We start from the raw sequence: 10,714 nt of genomic DNA, 5'->3' as shown, positions 1-10,714 counted from the left end.
CGAACCCCTGAGGCTTTCTCTCCCTTGGGCTTTGCAAACCTCCCAGGGGCCGGCCAAGGCGGAGATATTTCGCAGGCGGCCGCCCAGTAGCGGAGAGACTGGCGGGCGCGGGTGGGGGCCTGGCAGCGGGAGAGGCGCGCGGGGGTGGCCCCCTCCCAACTGGAGCCCGGCTAAGGGGCAAGGCCGGCGGCTCGGCGGGGACTCTAAGCCGCAGGCTGGGGTGCGGCTGGGGACTCGTGGCGCGCCCGCACTCCAGGGGCCCTCCGCAGCTTCCACCTCTCCGAGAGGCCACGATGAGGGTCCGCCGGCATCCCGAGCGCGGGGGGCGTTGGGAGACTTGGCGGCGACAGTGGGCTGTGCGGAAAGGCCGGGCGGACGGGGCGTCGGAGCCCTGCTGCTATCCGCGCCTTCCCGTCGGGAGGCGGACTCTGCGTGGCGGGAGACCCGGGTCCGCGCGTTTCCCCAGCCGCGGGCGGGGGGCGGAGCTGCCTGCCTCGGACACCACGCCCGTTCGGGGGCGGCGACCGGGACGGCGGGGAACCTCCAGCAGGTTCGCTCGGGTTCTGAGGCTGGGTGGCCGAACTCGCCGGAGGTCTAAGGCGCATGACGTTTGTTCCGTACCTGACCAGGGGTGTCAGTGAGCTTTGTCACACCTCTGCCCTGTTGCGGTGCCCAAGGACGCGAAGTCCGTCAGTTACAAGGGAGAAGTCAGGGTGTGTACACAGGCCCCGGCGCCTCCCGGGAATCTCGGGATCCCCACCTCTGGGCTGAACCCCTGTGGAGGCTCTGAGGCTGTCTTGGAGGACAGTTCCTAACTAAACTGAACTGTGAAACTGCTGCCGATGTTCTAGAAGACCCCCTCTGCATCTGGGAAGGTCTAGACTGGGTTGGGTTGAAGGACCAGAAGCCGGGAGAGTCTGTCCATCACAGGAGTTACCTCAATGAGGAGAGTGGACGGGTGAGGTGAGTTTTCTGCTTTCATTGTGACCCTCGAGCAGTTATCTGGATTAACCCCTCTGTACTCAGGGGGCCAGGACAAGTGTCCAGAGTAGGTGCATATCCCCCCAAAAGGGGAGGGTGCAGATGAGCTTTCAAAGCGCTCTAACTCCAGAGTCTGTGCCTTCATTAACCCACAGACCTGAACTGCATCTTCTGCCCACCTCAGGGTGTGGAGGACACCAAGTCCCGGCCTTGGAGACCCGTTCTCCTAGGGGTCTAGGGCTAGAAGCTCCAGGGTGCCCTATCTTGGCATGCGGGGGCTCTGCGCCTTCTAGAATCATCCCAGCCAGCAAGACAGGGCACTAGGCAGTGGGGTTTGGCTGCTTGGTATTGACTTTCTCTAGAAGATCTAGGCCTTAGCCATCTCTGTTCTCAAGCCCTGGGTAAATGAAGAGAAAATGAGGGCCTTAAAGTGTGGGAAGGCCTGGAAAGGGAACCCAATAAAGGGAACCAGGTAATGCACTGCTAGGCTTCAGGCTCCAGGGAGGACAGATAAAGGAGTGCTCCCAGGGAAGTCTTTTAAAGCCCCCGGCCCTCCGCAGACCGTGCCACAGCTCTGCTTCCCTCTAGAGCATGAGTGTATCTCTATCCCTGTGGGTCAGGCTGGGGTGCAGATGGGTAGTGCCTACTGGGAGCTCTACTGCCTGGAGCACGACATCCAGCCCAGTGGCACTATGCCCAGCAACAAGGCACTGGGGAGCTGCACTGACTCCTTTCAACACCATCAGTAAGACAGGGCTGGCAAGCATGTGTCTGGGACTGTCTTTGTGGACCTGGAGCCTTCTGTCATAGGTGAGTGGGCACTTGGTGGGTTCCCCACCCCCAGCCCATATTCTTGCCATCCCCCAAATCAGCTGGGAGCTCTGCTTAGGGGAAAAACTCTTGGAATGCAGGCAATCACCAGCCAAGAACAACAATAAGTTCTGTTGCTTTTGTCTAGACTCTATCTTCAGGAGAGGTCCTGCGGGCTTCCTGTGCTGAGAGGGAGATTAGTCAAAGAGCTCTGCCTGGGAAACCACTAGATGTTTGAGTCAGGGGTCAGACCTAGAAAGAAGACTACAGAAAAGAGTGGATATTAAAGCAGAATCTTTAAACTTCCCTTTCCCTACCCTCAGGCTCTCAGGGATAACATTGCCTAAGGAACTGGGTGCTGAGTTTAACTGAAATGGGTCCCTTTATAGGATGTGGACCTGTGTGAACTTGGCTGTTGTTGGCTCTCAAGGGGTTCTCTGCTTCCTCCTTTCTGTGTCTGGATTTCCTCAGTTTCTTGTTCCTGAAAACGTCACCCCTCCCCCATCTTCCTAAAGACGTTGTTATAGATGTTGAACTGTGGACTGGGTTTTCTGCATTAGTCTGTGTTCTTATTCCAATCAAAAGTCAAATGAGGGGCTTCCCTGGTGGCGCAGTGGTTGGGAGTCTGCCTGCCAATGCAGAGGACACGGGTTCGAGCCCTGGTCTGGGAAGGTCCCACATGCCGCGGAGCAACTAAGCCCGTGAGCCACAACTACTGAGCCTGCGCGTCTGGAGCCTGTGCTCCGCAACGGGAGAGGCCACGACAGTGAGAGGCCCGCGCACCGCGATGAAGAGAGGCCCCCGCTTGCCACAACTGGAGAAAGCCCTCGCACAGAAACGAAGACCCAACACAGCCAAAAATAAATAAATAAATAAATAAATAAATTTATAAAAAAAAAAAAAAAAAAAAAAAGTCAAATGAGATTCCCCTGAACACACCACTGATTCCTTACTAAGCAGAATGAAGTGGCTATGATGAGAGGGAAGGGACTGCAAAAGGGACCCCCGAACTTTCCCCCTCACAGCCCAGGTAGGACTGGGCTTTACAGGTGGGCCTCGGGAGTGCTGTGTGCCCTCAGGCCCTGCTCTTCAGTTCTACGTGGGGGAGCTCAGCTGCAAAGGTCCTAGTGCCTGTGTGGAGGAGACCTTTCCTCCGCACAGGATGGGGTAAGAACTGGCAGGTATAGGCAGCTCTTCTACCCTGAGCAGCTGATATCTGGCGAGGAAGATGCTGCCAGCACCTCTGCCCGAGGCCACTACACTGTGGGGAAGGAGATCCTCGATCTGGTGCTGGAGTGGATCCAAAAACTGGTGAGCAGACCAAGTGCCCTTGGCACCTGGGAGGCTGGACTTGTGTGGAAGCAAGGGGAACCACAGGCCTATGGCTGGTGCTGGTTCCTCTGGCCTGTCTGTCCACTTGCTTCCTCTAGGGGGAGCTGTGTGTCCTGGGTGTGGATCTAGGGTTAGAAGTCTGAGTAACTTGCTCTGCCCTGAGCCTGTGGACTCTGGCTTCTGCCCTGCTGGTTCCTTGCTTTGTCAAGCCTGATTGTCTGATCCAAACCTTGTTTGATTTTTGATCCATCTCCAGCCCCAGCAGGTGGCAGGAAGCTGCCTCAGAAGCTCGGCTTGTTGTTCTTGGACTCCTAAGCAGGGCTTTCCAGCTGGGAGAGGCTCCTCTTAGCTTTTAGCCACTTTTCCAGTTTACCCTATCCCTTGCCTGAGGCCGGGAGAGCCAGGACCAAGGCCAGCTAGGAGCCAGTACTTTGGCACTGGCCCTTTAGAGGGATTGTCCAGACATACTCTCTGCTGCTCAGAGACTGAGGACTTGCAGGTGACCTGAGGAATGGGATTCTGTGTGAAAATATGACAAGGCACCCCCTAAGCTTAGACCTTTCTTAAAAAGGAGAATTTCTTTTAGTTGTCAATTTACATAAAGCCTACTTATTTTATTTTTTGCTTTTAAAAAAATTTATTGTATATAATATATATTGTATATAATATATATAATTGTATACAACATATTAGTTTCAGGTATAGGACATAATGATTTGATATATGTAATACTGCAAATGAAGAACTTTTGTATTGTTACTACTCATGTGTCTGGTATAGTCTGATGCTTTTCTAGTCCAAGGAACAACTACATGAGAATCACCAAGGGTACTTGTTAAACCTGCAGGTTCCTGGGTTCCAGTCTGAGGTTGGGCCTGGATACCACCACCACCAGCCCCAGTCCCACTCTCCTGCAACTAGGTGGCAGAGCTACAAAGCTAAGAGGGCTCAGCTCTCTGACTACAGATCCAATGTCCACCTGACCCTCATCTCCCCTCCCCTCACCCCTGACACTTCACACACACAGCACTGCCCTTCTAGGTCATCTGTCTCCCCGGAACTCCAAGCCCCTTGTAGGTATTCTCTTCTCACATCTATAGAGGTGAAGCAACAGAGCATGAGAGAACTTTCTGGAGTGATGGAAATTTCTATATTTTGATTGGTTTGATGGTTCTATAGGTATATACATTTGTCAAGGCATTCACTGTATGTATAATAATATGTATACAGTTAAGTATAAATTATGCTTCAAAGTTTTGTGTTTTTTAAGTGAATACAGTTGTAGTTAGGTCACAATAGTTTTGTAGACAGGAAAGAGTCCTGTCAGGAGAAGAGGGCTGGGGACAGATGATAATGCCATCTGCATCCTTAACAGTGTTATCTCCTACCCTAGACAGACCAGTATACCGGGCTTCAGGGTTTCTTGATCTTCCGTAGCTTTAAGGAGGACACTGGCCCAGACTTCACCTCTCTGCTGATGGAGCAGCTTTCCGTTGACTGTGGCAAGAAATCCAAGTTGGAGTTTGCTATCTACCCAGCCTCTCAAGTGTCCAAAGCAGTTGGTAACTGCATCCTTACCACCCATACCACCCTGGAGGACTTGGACTATGCCTTCAGGGTAGACAAGGAGGCCATCTATGATATCTGTCACTGTAACCTGGACATCAAGTGCCCTACCTACACCAACCTCAACCAGCTCATGGACCAGATTGTCCTCCATCGTTGCCTGTCTGCATTTTGATAGTGCCCTCAATGTGGACCTCACAGAGTTCCAGACCAATCTGGTGCCCTACCTCTGCATCCACTTTCTGTTGGTGACCTGTTCACACATTGTCTCAAATGAGAAGGGCTATCATGAGCAGCTCTTGGTGTCAGGGATCACCAATGCCTGCTTAAACCCTCCAATCAGATGGGTCAAGTGTGACCCTCACCATGGCGAATACATGGCCTGCTCTGCAATGGAGATGTGGTACCCAAGGATGTGAATGCCACCACTGCCACTCTCAAGACCAGGTGCATCATCTGGTTTGTGGGCTGGTGTCCCATGTGTTTCAAGGCCAGTTAGGGATAAAGGGAGGGATTAGCACGTGTCCTGTGTAACCACTGAGAGGGGAGATTCCTTTAGAGCTGCAGGCATTAAAACATGCACTAGGGATTGGGAGAATCAGGCAAATAACAGCGTTAGAGGCTGTCTTTAACTTTTTTTTTTAATTAATTAATTATTTTTGGCTGCATTGGGTCTTCATTGCTGCGTGCGGGCTTTCTCTAGTTGTGGTGAGCGGGGGCTACTCTTCGTTGCGGTACGTGAGCTTCTCATTGCGGTGGCTTCTCTTGTTGTGGAGCGTGGGCTCTAATGCGCTCAGGCTTCAGTAGTTGTGGCTCGTGGGCTCTAGAGCGCAGGCTCAATAGTTTTGGCGCACGGGCTTAGTTGCTCCGCGGCATGTGGGATCTTCCCAGACCAGGGCTCAAACCTGTGTCCTCTGCATTGGCAGGCGGCTTCTCAAGCACTGCGCCACCAGGGAAACCTGGTTGTCTTTAACTCAATAGATCTCAACTTGTCTAGAGCCCAGGCCTTTGGTCTGTACACCAGGTTCAATTCTATTTGAAAACTAGCCTTTATGAAAGGAAAGTATGTTTCATGTTTCTTAGCCTGGTATATAGGCATTCCCTACACTTGCCAGTCAGATTGGGGGCAGTGATTTCATTGTTCATGTGTGCCAGGGACATACCCATTTAATATGGCTCCTGCTCAGAAGGGAGTGCTTTTGGAAGCACAGAAAGTCCTGCCATTCAGATAATGGGCAAAACAGGGGTCAGAAGGTGTATGAATACTGTCTCTTCCTTTTGAGTAATTTGTTTATGCCCCACCCTTTCATCAGTTCACATTCCCAGAGGGTACTGGGCATATGGCCTAGTTTAAGTTTTATAGGTTTTGTTTCAGGGTGAGCCTAGAAAGATTAAAGGTGGCAACTGTGGCATTTAGAAAATATACAGCTTTCCTGCCCCATTACACTGCTGCAGACATGACCGCAATGGGAGGGGAGGCAGGGACTCCTGGTCATAAAGATAATAGCAGCTTGCTAGTGTTGAAGAGTTGTCCTGTAGCTCAGAACAAAGGGGTAGGGAATCTGGGAGGCTGACTTCGTTTCTCAGCTCCATGTTAGGAAAGCTTCAGCTATTCAAAGGAAGAATAGGTTGCCTTCAGGAATTGCTAGTAAGCTTGCTTTCCTTGGAAGCATTAAGGCGAAGTTGACCTTGTTTTTTGTTTTTTTTTTTTAAACACTGAATGTCAAACACATTTGCACTGAATATCATGAAGGAACTGGCCTTGCCAAGATCTGAGGGCAGAGCAGACTTAATCTTGTTTGAAGAAGCCAAGAAGGCCAGTGTGGCTGGGGCAGAATGAGCCAGGGGGAGATTAGGAACAGCTAGGGCCTTATGAACCATAGTCAGGATAGCAGTGAAGCCAAGTTACCACGGCAACCAGTCAAAGTTCCTCTTTCATGTCTCTTAAGAATCAGGGCATGGACCAGAGGCAGCACAGGAACCTCCCAGCATCCTAGTCTGTAATTTAATGACAGGGTTCCTTGTTTGTTCTCATTCCAAGAAACTGCTAGGGAGCAGTTATAAAGTATAAGTAGAATGAGGGTGATGATATAACTGGGCCAGTTCAGTTTTTGTATTCTTTATGCTCTCTTCCACTGCAGCTTTTCCTACCCTTCCATGAGAAAGAAGCCAACTCTAGCCGATGGCAGCAATCTTGATGGCGACCTTCCCTAGGAGCCCTGGCCGGTGATGACATGTTCATCTTTCAGAACATGGGCTTCACTAAGGATGTGGGCAACAGGTTTCTGGTCTGTTCAGACTGTGAAATCGGACCAATTGGCTGGCATTGCCTCGATGACAAGAACAGTTTCTATGTGGCCATGGAAGGAGTTTCCCATGAGTAACTGAGGGGAAGGGAATCAGCTCCACACCCAGCTGTAACAGCTGCACCTCACAAGAACTGGCATTTAACCTGGTATAACTGTAACTGCCTTCTCTGTACTAATATAAATTATGAATATCAACATGTCCAGTTGAACATGCAGAGAGCTAATCGTGCTTCCTCAAAGCCTTGAGTGCATGCCTCTTGCTTAGTTTGCTTTGCATCACAACATTTCTTAATTTCCCTTTCCCCCCAGTTTTAGGACCCTGGGGTACTTTCACAAACTGATTCTCCTGCCTGGTATTCTGCCTGGGCTCTCTTTTATCCAGGAGCTCCCTTGTTTCTTGCTCTAGAACGGCAGTATTCAACCTTTTAGCCACAGTGACATATGAGAAGTGATGCTCATGTGCTGATAGTTGAAACTCCACCTTTTTCCTCTCTCATTCAAGAACACATACGAGTGTCTGAGAATGACTTTTTCTTATGGCTAACTTTATCTACAGTAATTTATCCTTTTTAAAAGTAAAGCATTTACAAACCAGTATTTAACTGCTAATCAGAAACACATTACCTTGGACACATTTCTTGGAATCAGAATGGAGGGTATGGGATATAGAAGGGATAGGCCTTTGCCATATTATACATGAGTTTATAGGTTTGTCTTATCTGGACAAGTGACTCTTCATTTGCTCTTAGGAGAGACTCCTTTAATGGATAGTGTCATCATTTACTGAATGTACTGGGCATGGTCCTCTCTGAGTTTGGGTTCATTTGGAATCTCTATACCAACCGAGAATACAAACTTTCCATCAAATGCCTCTATTTATAGCTGTAGGGTTGCTCTAACAGTTTGATGTTAGCAGCAGTTTGATGTTCAATATTATTTTCAGTTGTTCTGTCATTTCTCTTCTGAAATGATTCACCATCTTAGAGGGAATCTATATAACCAGGTTTTAGGTATCCACCCATCATCCCTACCTCTAAGATTCAGTAGACCTAGAATTGAAGTGATGACTAAATAGAGACAATCTGCAGTCCATTCCTTTGCATCTGTTTTCTGGTTGCTTCCTCCTTCCTCTCCACAGAGCTTACTCTAAGTGTTCCCCAATTAAAGTATGGGCCTTTTGCAACCAGCCTACTCCCCTAGAAAGGCAGCTTCCTTCCCCAGTCATAGCCTCAATGAGCTCTAGTAGAAAATGAGAGAACTGTTGTCCACGATTATGGCATTTGCAGGAAAACAAGAACAAAAACGAGAATTATCCACTCAGGTCATAAGGAGCAAAACCAAGCAGATGCCTCTTGGTGCATATGGTCCCTCGTATCACAAGCCAAAACCTAGGCAAAGCATTTTTTAAATTAGGCTTTGACTTTTCTTTCCAATTTTTAAACACAGAGATAATACACATTCATTTCAGATAAATACAAAAATGGGTATAGAAATGTTTTTAATCACTCATATTTCCACCATCCAAAGATTGCCAATGGTTATATGGTGTACATCCTTCTCAATGTTTTTCTATATGTACTGTATATAAACATGCATGGTCTTTTAAAACAAATATGAGATCACACTCTTTTTTAACTTGCTGTTTCCATTTAACAAAATACTGACTTCCCATGTCAGTAGATATCCATCTATATATGCCATTGTTTTTAGTATTCTATTGGATTTCTGTACTATAATTTATTAAACGATCTACTATTAGATTGTCTCCAGTTTCTTATAAACAACGTGATATAACGTGCAACCTTATAGCTAAATCTGTTTACACATTCTTAATTATTTCCTTGGCTACATCATTAAAAGTGGAATTGCAGGGCGTGCACATTTTCAAGGTTTTGCTCTATTGACATGTACTCCTCAAAAACAGCTGTGCTAATTTATTCTCCAGCAGAAGAGAGCATTTCTCTGAACCCTTCCTAACATTGTGTATTATCATTAAAAGAATATTTTGCCATCTTGATAGAAAAAATCTCATTGTGTAATTTGTTAATTTTATTTCTAATGAAAAGTTATATACTTACTGTTCATTTATATTTTTTTGAGAATTGCCAAACATTATTGCCCCAATAGCCAAAAATATCGAGCTGTTATTCTGCTTTTTCAGTTTTATCTGAAAGAAATAAAGGCATTTAAGCAGTCGAAATTAGACTCTTGCATGTCCTTGGGAAGAATATATAATTTGAAAAAGCAGAAGAGAGCTGAAACCTGAACTTTAGGGTTTGTCTGAGATACGTCAACTAGTTAATTAGTCACTTAGTTCTGCTCTAAGGTGAGAATGTCATCTCTTCATTCCCCTCACATACAATAGGCTCTCAATAAAGATGTGTGAATCAGTTAACTGCTATTTGCTATAGGTAGACAGAGGTAACCCGTGCTTGCTGCTATGAGTATAGAAACCTTCCTGTTAGGGAGAGCAATTGATTTTTCCAAGGCCTAATGGTTTCTACAAAATTCTTTTTTAACACAGAATCAAAGATGGACAATGGCATACTGACATTTTACATATTGTTACCATGCTGTGTATGAATGAGGCTACTCCAGTAACTCTAACAAATAACTAATGAGGATTTCTGCTCTTGTAATGGTGGATAGGTAATTTGGACTGACCATCCCACTGAGGGCAACTAGGAAGGCTGGACAAAATATTTTAAAAATCCAAAGGAATCAGAGAGCTAACATGAGTTTGAAGAATTATTGGACCAGGACCATTGAGAAGATGGAGGCCCTGGGAGGTGGGCTTAATGTTACAGGCCACTGTTCTAGCACTTGTCAAACTTGGAGGAGGCAGTTCAGAGGCTGATGTGTGATTTTGACAGCCTTCCAGAAGTAGGGGCCAGAGTCTGTCAAAGGGGAGTAGACCTGGTGAATGCCCCTCACTTTGGTTTGTGGCCCTCAGGCCTTTGCCCCCTAGGAATAGGGGTGAACCAGAAGTAGGGAAGGAAAAGGCTCTCGAAGGGGATTGCAGCTCAGCTTCCAATTATCCCAGTCCTTAAAATTAGATTAAGGTGATCCTAAAGTGGGAGTTTCCCCAAACCCTTGGCATAAGCAAACAAAAACCCTCTCTAGAGGAAAACATCATCATTCTAAACTTCGAATTGTTTCTACAAACAATTTTGCTACTAAAATATCCTGAATACAATAAAACACAACCAAGCATATCAAACAACAAAAAACCTGTAAAAAGACAATGGAAGCAGGCCCAAAGAGGATGGACACATTGGAGCTTTCAGACATAGACTATCAAATAACTCCTTATTCTGTTCAAGGAGATATACAAGTTTTGAGAATTTCAGCAGATACCTGAACATGTGAAAAAACAAGTTAATTCTGGAATTTAAAAAAATCCAATAACCAAAATTAAGAATTCAGTGGAAGGAATAACAGATTTGCAAGACTGCACCCAAAACCTTATATAACATTACTGAGAAAAATTAAAAGAAAACAAATTTATGGGGCCATAAAACCAGAGTCCACAGTCTAAATCCATTCAAAACAGCATCTGATTTACTGAGATTCAGGAGTCAGTGAGCTAAGAATGGTTTTCACCTTTTTAAATGGTTATATAAGTACATAATACCCTCAATTTTGCCTCTAAGAGGCAAAACCTAAACTATTTATTATCTGGTCCTTTAGGAAAGAAGTTTGACTCCTCCTGACTA

The 10,714-nt window shown here is 46.8% G+C and overlaps 1 pseudogene; it reads left to right on the top strand.

Moving 5' to 3' along the window:
- Nucleotides 1-1,580: 1,580 nt before the first annotated feature.
- On the top strand, nucleotides 1,581-5,188 carry LOC103002311 (tubulin alpha-1C chain-like; annotated as a pseudogene).
- Nucleotides 5,189-10,714: the final 5,526 nt, after the last annotated feature.

This window comes from Balaenoptera acutorostrata, chromosome 1 (genome assembly GCF_949987535.1).
Source record: "Balaenoptera acutorostrata chromosome 1, mBalAcu1.1, whole genome shotgun sequence".
Lineage (NCBI taxonomy): Eukaryota > Metazoa > Chordata > Mammalia > Artiodactyla > Balaenopteridae > Balaenoptera > Balaenoptera acutorostrata.
The sequence above is the reverse complement of the archived record's forward strand: the minus strand, read 5'-3'. Positions and strand labels throughout refer to the sequence as shown.